The 13931-nt window shown below is 32.1% G+C and overlaps 1 protein-coding gene across 1 annotated transcript in view; it reads right to left on the bottom strand.

Moving 5' to 3' along the window:
* Positions 1–12582, bottom strand: part of LOC127703947 (uncharacterized) — a 124670-nt gene extending 112088 nt beyond the window's left edge. The window contains exons 1-2 of the mRNA XM_052207986.1: positions 12480–12582; positions 11585–11865 (exon numbers count right to left, since the gene is read on the bottom strand). The gene's annotated coding sequence lies outside the window, so the exon portion shown is untranslated. The remainder of the gene's footprint in view (positions 1–11584; positions 11866–12479) is intronic.
* Between the last annotated feature and the right edge of the window lie 1349 nt (positions 12583–13931).

The raw sequence follows: 13931 nt of genomic DNA, 5'->3' as shown, positions 1-13931 counted from the left end.
TCAAGTTTTCCACACTTTATTTGTCAGCTTGAAGATATTGACTTGATATTTGTTATATAGTGTACACCATGACAAGTTATAAATCAAGTTAGCATTTTGTTCCAGTACAATGAATTCTTAACCGGTAGGGGACTATGTACTGCCATGCAATACTCTCAGAATGCTTGTCTAAATTCGATAATTGGCCAGTTCAATTTGAAATCCATTTGAATCGAGGTAAATTTATAAAGATGGCCTGTTGTCGAAAAAAATACTCAATGAATGATTTTTTTCAGTAGTTTATGTTAGCTATTATATATAAAAGGCCGAGGTTACCATAGCTAAGATGCAAGCCTACAAAAGACAATGTGCAATGATCTTCATGTAACAACTTCCCTGGTCTCAATTCAATAACTGGTAATCATATATATCATAGTCAGTACCCCGTCTAGGATTATTCAAAATGTTACAGTTTATTACAGCAGTGTACAGGTGAAACTTTAAATACATTTTCAGTTTTTACAGGAAAATAATGTTATTTCGTCTTAAATTTTGTGCATAAAAAAATTTGGATGAAAATTCCCAATTTGATGGTCAAGGGACCCATTTGAAAACACCTGGAATCATCCCTGACTAGGAAGGTGTCACAGCAAAAAATTAAAATAGCCTTTCAAGATGTCATAATTATTTGGACTAGGGAACACAGAACTAGACCCAAATCTGTTGTTGTCAATTCAATCATGGGAACATAGAACTAGAACAGTCAAATCTCATGTTGTCAATTCAATCATGGAATCATGGATCTATAATAGACACAAATCTTGTGTTGTCAGTTCATTCATGTGAACACAGGCCTTAAACAGACACAAATCTCATGTTGTCAATTCAACCATGCAAACATAGAATTAAAACAAGACACACAATCTCATGTTGTTAATTCAATAATGGGAACATAGAACTATAATAGTCACAAATCTCATGTTGTTAATTCAATAATGGAAACATAGAACTATAACAGTCACAAATCTCATGTTGTTAATTCAATAATGGGAACATAGAACTTAAACAGACAAAATCCCATGCTGTCATTTCTATCATGGGATAATGGACTAGAACAGACAAAATTATCATGTTGTCAATTCAATCATGGGATCATGAAACTATAAAAGACACAAATCTCATGTTGTCGATTCAATCATGGGAACATAGACCTTGAACAGACACAAATCTCTTGTTGTCAAACTGTAACAGACACAAATCTCATGTTGTGAATTCAATCACAGGAACATAGAACCAGATCAGACACAAATCTCATGTTGTTAATTCAATCATGAAAACATGGAACTATAATAGATACAAATCCCGTGTTGTCAATTCAATCATGGGAACAAAGAACTATAGCAAACACAAATCTCTTTATTAAATCATTGGAACATAGAACTGGAACAGACACACAATCTCATGTTGTTAATTCTATCGGGATAACATGGACTTACAGCATGTTGTCATTTCAATCAAGGGAATATAGACCTTGAACAGACAGAAATCTCATGTGTCAATTCAATCGTGGGAACATAGAACCAGAACAGACACAAATCGCATGTTGTAAGTTCAATAATGGGAACATGGACTTAAAGTAGACACTAAACAATTAACATGAACAAACAAGAACTGCATCTCATGAAAAAAATAGAAATAAACATTAGAAGAACCGAAATAAAATAACAGTTTAACAGTTTATAAAAAAAATAATCCTTGATTCAACCATTCAAAAAAAAAAAAAAAAATATAAAAAAAATGTCTTTGACTGAAAATTCAAGACCATTGTTGGAAAACTCTATATTCCCCCCCCCCCCCCCCAAAAAAAAATAAATAAATGGGGATTGTGTCCATGGGACACAGATGATGCCCCCGCTTGCATATCATATAAAGTTATAAAGGGACATAACTGAAGAACGGTAAAAGTGACGCTACCCAAATTTGTTACTGATCTGAGTTTTGTTGTAATAAGTATTGTGTATAAGTTGAGGCTAACTTAAGTTAGAGAGCGGAAACAAAAAATTCAGCAATTTTTCCTTTTGTAAAGGGGCATAACTCTAGAACAGTAAAAGTGACACCACCAAAAATCAATCTTGATCTGTATTTTATGGTAATAAGCATTGTGTATAAGTTTCATAACATTTAGTTGAGGCAAACTAAAGTTAAAGAACAGAAACAAAAAATTCAGCAATTTTTCCATTTGTAAAGGGGCATAACTCTAGAACAGTTAAAGTGAAGCCACTAAAATTCAATCTTGATCTGTGTTTTGTGGTAATAAGCATTGTGAATAAGTTTCATAACATTTGGTTGAGGCGAACTAAAGTTAGAGAAAGGAAACCAACTTTGGGACGTAAGGACGGACAAGGGTAAAACTTAATGCGCCCTCCGCTACGGCGGGGTCATAAAAACAACAGAGTTCCAATGTCCCCTGCATTGCACAAATTTTATCTATCCAAGGTACAAGGGCAAAAACTGAAAAAAGCACTTTTTTTTGTTCTTTAAAACTATTTATTAATATCTTAAGAGAAATGAAGGCTTCAGAGCAAACGCAATGTGATTTCCATTATAATTTATATTGCCAAGGGGCATAACTCCTTAAAAATATTTGATCAGAACTGATTTTCGCAAATTTCAAAGACATTGCTGATATAAACCTATGATATAAGTTCATAAAATTCTGGCAAGAATTGAACACATGAGAGCGATAACATTGCAATTTTCCATATAATCAATATTTTCAAGGAGCATAACTCTTTGAAAAATAATTGATCGGCACTGATTTTTGAAGTCTTCAAGTACATTGATGATATAAACCTATAATATAAATTTCATAAAAATCTGGTAAGAATTGTACATATTAGAGCGCTCATAATGCAAGGGGCATAACTCTTTAAAAAATTATTGATCATCATTGATTTTCGAACTCGTCCAAGACATTGATAATATAAACCTATGATATAAGTTTTATAAAAATCTGTGAAGAATTGTACACGTGAAAGCGCTAACAAGACCGCACCGACGGACACCAGGTATTTTAATGTCCATGCACGTAACAGGTTACGCTGGGGACAACAACAAATCAATTGCTTCCCCGAGCGCAGCTAGATACGACCGCAGAGGTCCAACCCTGAACAGTTGGGGCAAAAATGGACACAATATTCAAGCTTGATACAGGTCTGAATTTGGATTGTAATTAAATATTTGACACATAATAGGTTTCTGACACAGAATAACTGTAGTTAAAGAACTTAGAATTGGTTATATGATTTTAATTTATATTCAATTTTTTGCTTTTGTGCAATACACTTTGCTATTGCAAATTGACCCCCCCCCCCCACTTTTTTTTTGCAAAAAAAATAATATTTGAAGAATTTTTCTTTTTAATTTCCGAAATCTGAAATGAGAATAAAATTGACCCCCCACAATTTCTTCTTCACCCCCTCCTTTTTTCCCCCCAAAAAATTCTTTCTCTCAAGATATGGTCATAATCTCAATTCAAATTTCCATTGGAGTTTGCAACCATAATTACGCATTTAAATTTATCATAAAAGTCTTTCAATAGAAAATGACATACATTATCATGGGTAAAATTAATATTCCTTAAGGGCTATTCCATTAAAATGTATGTGGGAGGGTAGGAAGGGACTTTCAAAATATCCCTACAACCAAGAACCATTTTTTAGATAATTTTGCATAATGGTAATAGATGCATACTGAAAAATGACCCATGACCCACATTCAATTATGAAACTTCCCTTTCTATATATAGCTACTCTCCCACATAGTAACTTCTAAAAATAAATTGACAGCTAATCATCTCAAGACAATACAAGATTTCTGTATACATAATTTAAAAGCAGTGTAAGGGACGTAATCAAAATGTTGTGTTTGGATTACCTCCCTTACACTGCTTTTAAATTGTCTTAATTGTCCATTAACCAGGAAACCCTTGTTTTTTCCCCTTTTTTGCCCCTAATTCCTTAACGGTTTGAGCCATAAACCCCCAAAGCCAATCCTAACCATCCCTTAGTGGTATGGAAACTTGTGGTATAATTTCAGAGAGATCCATACACCGTTCCACAAGTTATTGTCTGGAAACTAGAAAAATGCTTATTTGGGCCCCTTTTTGGCCCCTAATTCCGAAATTATTAGGACCATAACCCCCAAAATCAATCCCAACCTTCCTTTAGTGGTTATAAACCTTGTGTTTAAATTTCATATATTTCTATTTAATTATACTAAAGTTATTGTCCGGAAATCAACTGTCTTCGGACGACAACGATGACGTGAAACCAATATATACGACAGCAAAATTTTTTGCGGTCGTATAAAAAGAAGAAAAAAGAAAATAATATCAGGAAGATTACAAAAAATAAACAGTCATAAATATGTTACTTGCAATTAGATTTTTCTTGAAACATTACTATTTGATCTCTGAAAAACCATGACGATTTATTGCTCAGATATATTTTTTTAACGTTAAATGTAGAGAATTTGTAAATCAATAACAAGGAGACTATCCAAAGAACAAACAGGCACACAACAAAAGCCAGCATGTAAAATCTACATCAATCAACATGTTATTATTTCCTTTTGCTAAGAAAATCTTTAATTAATGGGTATGCTAAAATTTTATACCATTTAAGTCAACAGAAATTGTTCGCTGATGGAAAATAACGTAGCTGTTGCACGAATGAATAATTTCCCTACAATTGATTTAAGTGAATGCTACAAAATATTGTTGAGTTTTGAAAAAAAAACTAAAGAAACATTCTGAGAATTTATAATTTGAAAACTCAAAGGGACCAACCAGTTCACTTTAATTCTTACAGAAATTTGATATATCGGGAAAATATTTTATCAATTACCATTCCTTTAGTGTGAAACTTGTGTTCTTGTCTAATAAATCTAAAAATTCCTGAAATTAGCCAATTATTATGATCTTTAATTGGGGAAATTTACACTTTCCAATACTATCATGTCACGTCAATAATATCACAGTCAAATTTCACATTCCAGATTAACTAAATATTCACATTTTATAAAAGCCTATATAAAGCAGGATATAAATGTTCCCAATAATGGTTTCATTCAATTTGTTTTATTTGCAGTCATCTAACAGGAATATTCAATAAGCCCCAAAATGTACCTTCTCTTTTAGTGTTAAAAAATTCAACATCATATAGCACTGTGTGTAAATTTCAAATCACTGCACAAACTAGAAAACAAATAAGATTCAAACTGGCATTATTGCTAATGCAAATTATTTGAAGTTTTGATTTGAAATTATCAAATGTTACACAAGAATTGATTTCAGAAACAATTTATTAATGATTGCAAATGGGAATCAAAATTAGCAGTTTAAATGCAAATAAACAAAGTAAAAAAATTTCTAATCATTTGGAAATTTTACAGATATTTCTTTCTATTTTTTCAATTTACCAAAAAAAGTAAAATATCCAACAATAATACAAAATAGACAAATAAATGAAAGTAGCTAAGCAATATTTATTTTAAATACTTTTGTGCTTGAATCTAATAAATCACAATATTTCATGCATATTGCTAGAAAGCAATGTGTTTAGTGTTTAAAATTTGTTTTTCTTTCATCTCAAATTGTCCATTTTATTTCCTATTGTTCCATGCACATACCCCCCCCCCCCCTTTTACCAACCTCATATAGTTAATAAAACATGAATTTTTTAAGACATATTTAAATGATCGATTGATTGATTGAATGACTGATGATTGCTTTACACAGTATCAGTGCAAAAAAGCTATATTGCGGCAAAGTATTCAAATGAATGAAGTGACCACAAAGTAAAACAACCAAGATCAATATTCTACCTCTGGGATCATCCTTCAACATTTATTTTTACAGGAACATCTTTCAGGAGATAATAAGATTTCCTCCGTGGTATGCAATTATGTCTTGTTTATGGTATTCAATTAGCTGGGAGACTAATCTGACATGATGATATTCTATGAAAAGAGACAAGATTTTCTCCAGGCAGTTATTTTTCAGACATGACCGAAAAGAATAAACCATGCAAAGTAAATATTTTAAGATTTAAGTAATTGATGTTCATTTATATGTCTTTAGGATTTCTGTAAGGTATTTTTTTTGAGAAAATGTTTGTACTAACTACAAATAGAAGCTAATCAAAGAGCATGATTGCTCTGAGGGATACGATTGCCATTTTTTCATTGATATTAGTCAGTATAATGACAAAGTTCAGGTGTGATTTTGATCCCATATACACCGTTTGACATTCGGAAAGTACAGATTATGCAACAGGTAACAGGTACTATTGGGATCGGGCTTGGAATGTCGTAATTTTCAATCAACACCATTGTCCTATATGCAGTGCGTCGATTGAGCATGCACGACAGCGTATAAGACAAAGATCGATAACGGTCTCCAAAATTTGGATATTTTCTCAAAAAACAAGTGTTTCAAAGACAAATTTAGGAAGAACAAAACACTAGATTTATACAGGATATCACAAATATTACCGACTTTGTATGGTTTCAGAGGATTTGGGGCTCAATGAAATCAGTCTCTTCCTTTAGTAGTATAGATTCTTTCTAAATGTTATCAATCCCACATACTAAGTGTCAAAAATAAACATTTGTACAAGCACACAAAAGTCAATCAGTTCTTTCTTTGGGTTTAGGATTCATATGGCCCAAAATGTTAAAATCCTAGACGTCTTCCAAAATTGCACACATTTAAATGATGATCACGGGCAAGATTGTAAATTCTATCATGAAAGAAAAGCTTTTTGGAAAACGGTATCTCAATTTAACAAAAAAATCTAATGGGATTAAACTAAACCCTGTTTTTTATGTTCTTCAACTTTCAACTTTGTATTTGATTCGACTTTCTTACTGTTTTGATTCATGTGCCACAGTGCCACTGATGAGTTTTATATAGCATTTCTAGCGTACCAAATTATAAGTCCCATACATTTTTTGTACATGAGATTTTGCTACTCATGCTTCTGTTTCTTCTGTCAGTATGAAATAATCAACCTTTTTCTTCTGATGCATTTCTTGATTATGTCCACTGTTCATTTAATACATTATACATGTTTAAAGAAATTTTGATGACTGAGATATAAATACTCTATTCATTGATGTCTTGTTAAAAAAAAAAGCTATTCATCATGTTCATTGATGTCTAAATTACTTTGCCCCATTACAAATAACTGTGTACATTTTATAATTTCTCAGTAAAATACTTAAAAAATTACATTAAAATTTGTTTTTTTCCTTCAAAATTTTGCCCTTTTGATCAAACTTACCCAATCCAGGTAGTACAATAAAATTCTATGAAATTTGGAAAATTCAAATTAATGGAGTGATCGAAGTGATCGTAATATAATGACTGGATTATTCAGGATGCCCTGTATGACATTATGGATGCTCCATTATGGCACTTCTTACTGCAAACAAAACATTCTTGTTCAAAACCATCATGCAGTTCAACACCAGTGTAAATTGACTTCAAAATTTCTAATAGTTATATCGATTTCATGGTGAATATTCTGAATATTTCGTCTGCATTCCTTCACTAAATTCTTCTGTTCAAACACTTGTGTACATTGAAAACACATTTCGTGCTCCATTGCACATGTTTACATACAATTTTAAACACCTCCTTTTTTCGCGCCATACGTCAGGATACATTAATGATGCACCAAAAATTATCGTTAACGTCATTTGGCAAAAATTTTTACCGTTATTCGTCATGAAGGTTCCCCCATTACGACCTTCATAACTCGGAAATATAAAATCCAAAATTTACAAAAATTGAAAGGGAGCTCACGTTAATAGATATAAACAATTCACTACAGTTTCATGCAAATTGGTTAAAGCATTTTTGAGGTATTGTCCGACATGTTGACGACAGATGGACAGACGGACAATGGTATATCATAATACGTCCCGTAAAAGGGCGTATAAAAGGGTTCATGACTTAGGACAAGCACATAAAGATGTTGGTGGAGTAAAACATGTCTGTGAGTGCTCAACTCTCCCCTTAACCTGGGGCCTCTGGATAGTACCAATATAAGAGTTCTCACAGCTACTAAAAGCTAGTTCAGGGCCCAATATCAATGAATAAATTAAAGGTTCTATGTTCTCATGGACTCAAATATCAATCAGTACACCTCCAACAGATTAAGGGTAAAGATATCAATCATAAGTAGTCTCAGAAAAGATATTTATAGGTTTCATAATAAGTGAGAATTGGATATCCTTTGATATCAACTCGAGTTATTTAATTCTAATGTAATAATAAATGAGCTTGTGGTGAGTTTATAATTACTATTTAAATTATTAACTAGAGTTTATAACAAGTATTCTAATATGACGTGCTTCTTTCGCTTTGTAAACAACAACGTGATAAAATTTTTGATAAATCTATACTTAGCGCAGACTCAGAGATATACATAATAATGGATGTTACAAGATACCTCCCTCGTAAATCCACATGTATTGGAACCTATTTGCAAACGCTATGCCAATTTTATTGTTTTAAAAATTGTAATTGAAAAAAGACTACAGAACTTTTATTCTTATTCGGATGCATAACAAAAAGAATTAATGCACAAGAGCTTGGAGAAATCTACAAAATCAAAATAAAATAAAATTCCGCGAAAGTCTATTAATGCTTTTGGCGCATTTAAGTCATTTCAAAACATGACGCCATACAAATGAAAATGCTAAAGCTGAAGTTTTTTCTGTTACGTGAACCATCGAAATTTGTATAATATTACATTAAAATGGGATTTTTGAGGTAGGTATTGTTTTATTTTCTATTTTATTGCATTATTCGCATATTTACTGATTTCAGCAAGTCAACATGGCGGCTCCTAAGTTACGAAATGTCAACTTTGGATTTGACGGTAGCTTACGAGAAAACATGTAAATTAAAAATGGCAAATGTTGGGTTTGAGAATTAAAAGAATTAAGCACATTTTTTCTAGCGGTTGTTTACGGAATAATTCATGCAAACTACAGGTTTATTAGAATGTTTTAGCTTTATCTAACAGGGAGTAGAACAGAACAGCCACACACACGGCATACCCACCCTGGCTTCAGTTTTTCAATGACCATATTTGTCCTATTAGAATCGAAATAATTCATGGAAGCCATAGATTTGTTGTAAGTTTACACATGGCCTGGGCTGTGATATTCATTAATTTTATCCTTCGCTAACGCTCAGGATAAAATTCGAATATTTCCAACAAACCTATGGCTTTCATGAATTATTTCTTAAATATCCAATTCTCACGAGTTGTTAAACCTATTTCTCTTATGGTCAACAATCTCATTGTGTAAATATAAAATTCTGTGAATAGTTGATCTAGTTTTTTGCAAATACCAGTATGACGTCAAATGTCCTGTTCCTGCGCCAACCTTTAAGATCAGACATTTTATAACTTTTTGTACAATTCAGAATGTAATTAAATTTGACAAAATTATTTTCAGGTGAAAAGTGTGAGCAATTTGTTTAAGATTAAAGAAATCACATATGTCTGTTGCCATGACGAAATGTACATTTGTACATAGTCTTAACCTTTGAAAGTAATCAATGACCTAACGAATAGCCAATGGAAATTTCTTAATATCATCTCAAGATTCTGGATTAACCAATCCAATTAAAACATTTTTCTTATCACTTTTTTGTATCACACTATGTGCAGTGTGATACAAGAAATATCTCTTATGCAGAAAATAGATAACAGGCCACAACCATGAGACAAATAGTCTATAAAAGTTAAATTTAGGAAGTCAATATCAGCTTTATAGTTGTGAGAAAATAAAAAAAGTCACCTTTTCTTCATGAATTGAATATAATAAAAAATATACCTACCATTAATATGTTCTTTGTTTAATTCTTAATAATCAATTAATTTCCAATATATAACATGACGATTGATCTTTTATGACATCCACACTCCATCTAATATTTCCTATCAAACTCCTCATTATTTGTTATCATATAAAATATATATTTTCTTTCAGAATAAAAGCTAAAGGTACAGTCCTACATATCATAATATCATTTCTAAGATGTCACCATATTTTTTAATTCACACTTCATCTCAACAATTTATCTATCAATAGGTTAGTGAATTGATTTTTCTGTTTAACTGAGAAAAAAATAATTATTCAATGTTTCACTGAAAACTGCTTATCTAATTACCACTCGTAATGCTAACAAAAGAAGAATTCAGCAATCCATCAACTTTGTTAAAATCTTTCCATTTGCATGCATCATCTGGGAGATGCTGCAGAATCTTAGACAAAGACCTAATCCATGTAATTGGAAAGGTTGAGGTTTCTTGATAAATTAGATTTGTCACATAGAAGATGGAACTTAATTCTATTTATTTTCTCAATGAATATTTGAAGAATCTTTCTTCCACATTTACTGCGAAAGATCTTTGAGATAAACATGGAAAATGAAATTATATGCCCATTAATCTTGATAAAAGAGTCCTTCTGAGTCCTTGTTATTATATAATAATAATTCATTTAAGGGTATCATCAACTGAGTAGTCAGTGCTTCATTATAGTAGTCAGTGCTTCGTTATAGTAGTCAGTGCTTCGTTACAGTAGTCAGTGCTTCGTTACAGTAGTCAGTGCTTCGTTAGAGTAGTCAGTGCTTCGTTATAGTAGTCAGTGCTTCGTTACAGTAGTCAGTGCTTCGTTATAGTAGTCAGTGCTTCAGTAGTCAGTACTTCGTTATAGTAGTCAGTGCTTCAGTAGTCAGTACTTCGTTATAGTAGTCAGTGCTTCGTTATAGTAGTCAGTGTTTCATTATAGTAGTCAGTGCTTCGTTATAGTAGTCATTGCTTCGTTACAGTAGTCAGTGCTTCGTTACAGTAGTCAGTGCTTCGTTACAGTAGTCAGTGCTTCGTTATAGTAGTCAGTGCTTCGTTACAGTAGTCAGTGCTTCGTTATAGTAGTCAGTGCTTCGTTACAGTAGTCAGTGCTTCGTTATAGTAGTCAGTGCTTCGTTACAGCCATGATATATAACATACCTTTCTTTAATTCTCAATTAATAAATTTAGAAACTAAGGTTCAAACTCCCTGAGGCAAAGTTGACCCTAGGTGGATTTGGACTATTCATTTTAGGTTCCTTTTGATTACTGTAAACTAAAATGCTATAATGGATACTTTATATCACGTTTAGGCCTTTCTAGCCCACATCGCGGCTATTTTATTTCACTATTTTCAAATGAACTTGATGTAGTTAAATAAGGAAAGAGCTATGTTTTACATATTTATGATGATTTGTATCACATTATTTTTCTATTATCCAAGGTAGTGAAAATAAATCACCCACAAAAATGAATTGGTTTACAGTATATAGCTTCTCAAATATTCAAATATTTTCAAAAATGTCCTTTGATTTTCAAATATTTCGGTTTAAGAATTCTTTATGAGGGTATAAATCCTGAGAAGGGCTTGAAACTCAACTAAACTTACAGCCATCAAAATAAGATTGATGTTGGCAAATTCAGTAACCTATAAATATTCTGACACCAACCTGTTATCTTGTTTTCTGACTTGTGGACGGTGGTCAGTCACTGATACAACACAATCATCCAATCGAATGTACTTCTCAGGTAAGATATTATGATCAACCAATGATAACTTCAGCTTGCCTTGTCTATGGAGGTCATCAAGGTCAATCTGATCACTGAAGGTCAAAAGTTCTTCTGATATCTCATACTTCCTTAGTAAAAATGTTGTTTCTGTCCTGAGATGGTACTTCTGCTGGGGAATGTCTAGAACTGGGATGACAACAACGTCTTTTGTACCTGAGGTCTTATAATTAAAAATCATAATCAAAATGATATTTTTTCAACAAAAGCTTGAAATAATTTTAATAAAAGTTATTCATGCTTACAAATGTGTGTGTGTAGATGTACCAATTACACAGCAAACCAACAACACAATCAAATAGATTAAGACATCTTATTTATCATATTGTGTTGTTGATTTAATTGTTATTTTATCTAATAGAAAAACAAAGGATATGGGGTATCCATCCATGACACAAAATCAGTACATGCACAGCAAAAAAACACACAAAACTGATAATTTGTGTCAATTTTATAAAATAAAAGTAGTAATGGCAACATAACAATAGGAAATGGAAAAAGTTAATTTTCCATAACTTGCTAATTGTATTTATAATAAATTATGAATGACTTATTGATGTAGGCTTTCCGTATTGCAGATCATCAACAAAAGAACATTTCTTTCATTATTTGAATCAATTATCAAAGTAGCAGTGCATTTGCATTTAATAACCTGCTCAGACCAAGTATAGATTTATCAAGATTTCATTTTACATTTTATTAGCGGTGTTGTAAGTTAAAATTAATTCCATATCAAAAATGCATATTTTAACCTATTAGCCAATCAAATTTACTTACAAGTGTTAGAAGGTAGGCTAAGACCACTGAACAAACAGCAGAATCTAGGTCACAGCTCTCGTTACCAATGACTACATGTACTTCAACTTTGTCTTGAAATCCATAACTCTGAAGAAATACAAATGTTTAAAATGTCATCAAAATTTTGTTGATCTGATGAAATTAATTAGATTAATTGTTGTTGTTTTCAAATATGTGGCAAATATTTCTTGCAAATTTATGATGAAAACAAAGTAAACAATTAATTAAATTTGTAGCTGCAAAGTCACAGTCGGATCAGGTTGAAGAACCTGAAATTTGGACTGCCACTGAAAAGTGGTACGGGTATGTTGGAAAGGGAGACAACTTTAGGTCATCTATCTGCTAGTGCAAATTCCCAACAGTTGCTGCAAGATTTCTTTAACATGCAATGAGATTGGCATTCCCTCAATACAAGGTACAAGGTATTAGATCTTATGTCCCAATAATAAGTGGATCCTACACAGTCATACAGATGCCCTATGCAAGGGTCTAACTGCTGGATTAGAAAAGTACAGGTGACAAGATTTTATACTAAAGTCAACATTTCAGATCATAAATTTTTAGACATGACACTTTTCCTTACTGACTCTCACTAATAAATCTTTGTATGGATGGTTGTTTTACTTCAGCTAGTTCAGCATAGGTTAAGTCCCATGCCTATATTTATTTATTTCTTCATACAAAGGATGTACTTTAAGTCCTTACTGTAAGGTAGTATGGAAGTATAAACAAAAAGTGACAAATTTTTATTTACACTATAAAGAAATGTTGTTTAATTATATCATGATTTTAGCCGGTTGGATGATTTCCATGGATGGTTTAAAGTATGGTTATGTTGGTCCAACAGGCAGATGGGCGGATGGCCAGGCCAGAGTGCGAGGAAAATCGGGTACCTAATTTGTGTAATCACCTCCTCCTATAGGAAGATTGCATATATGTTTAAGTTGTGCATCTGCTATTATGTAATTGTTTGAGGAATTTTGTTCTCAAACTTATTTTTTCAGACTATAGAACTTTGTCATTTTTCAGCAAAATTAATCCCAAATGAAGCAACCTGGCCATTTGAGACTTTGACCTATAAAAAAAAAATACAATAAAAAGTTTATGTAAGCATGCTAGTATTCAAAGAAGATCTAAGACTGTGAAAAACTCAATATATTCTGTCAGGTTTATACAGGAAACTAGAGGCTCTCAAGAGCCTGTGTCGCTCACCTGATTCTACTTTGGTTTTGGAAATCATGTAAAAATAGATTAAAATCATAACAGATACCCTAATAATGAGTGAGGCCAAATTTGGTTTAATATTGGTCCTGTAATTTAATAAAAAATCCTGGTGGCCATCTGGAACAGTAAATCGGCAACAAAGTAACAACACTTAATCATCACCTCATAAGAAACATTTATGCCATGTTTTGGTTTCATTCCATTCAG

Source organism: Mytilus californianus, unplaced genomic scaffold (assembly GCF_021869535.1).
Source record: "Mytilus californianus isolate M0D057914Y unplaced genomic scaffold, xbMytCali1.0.p SCAF_57, whole genome shotgun sequence".
NCBI classification, from domain to species: domain Eukaryota; kingdom Metazoa; phylum Mollusca; class Bivalvia; order Mytilida; family Mytilidae; genus Mytilus; species Mytilus californianus.
Note: the sequence above shows the minus strand (reverse complement) of the source record. Positions and strands in the feature narration are given on the sequence as shown.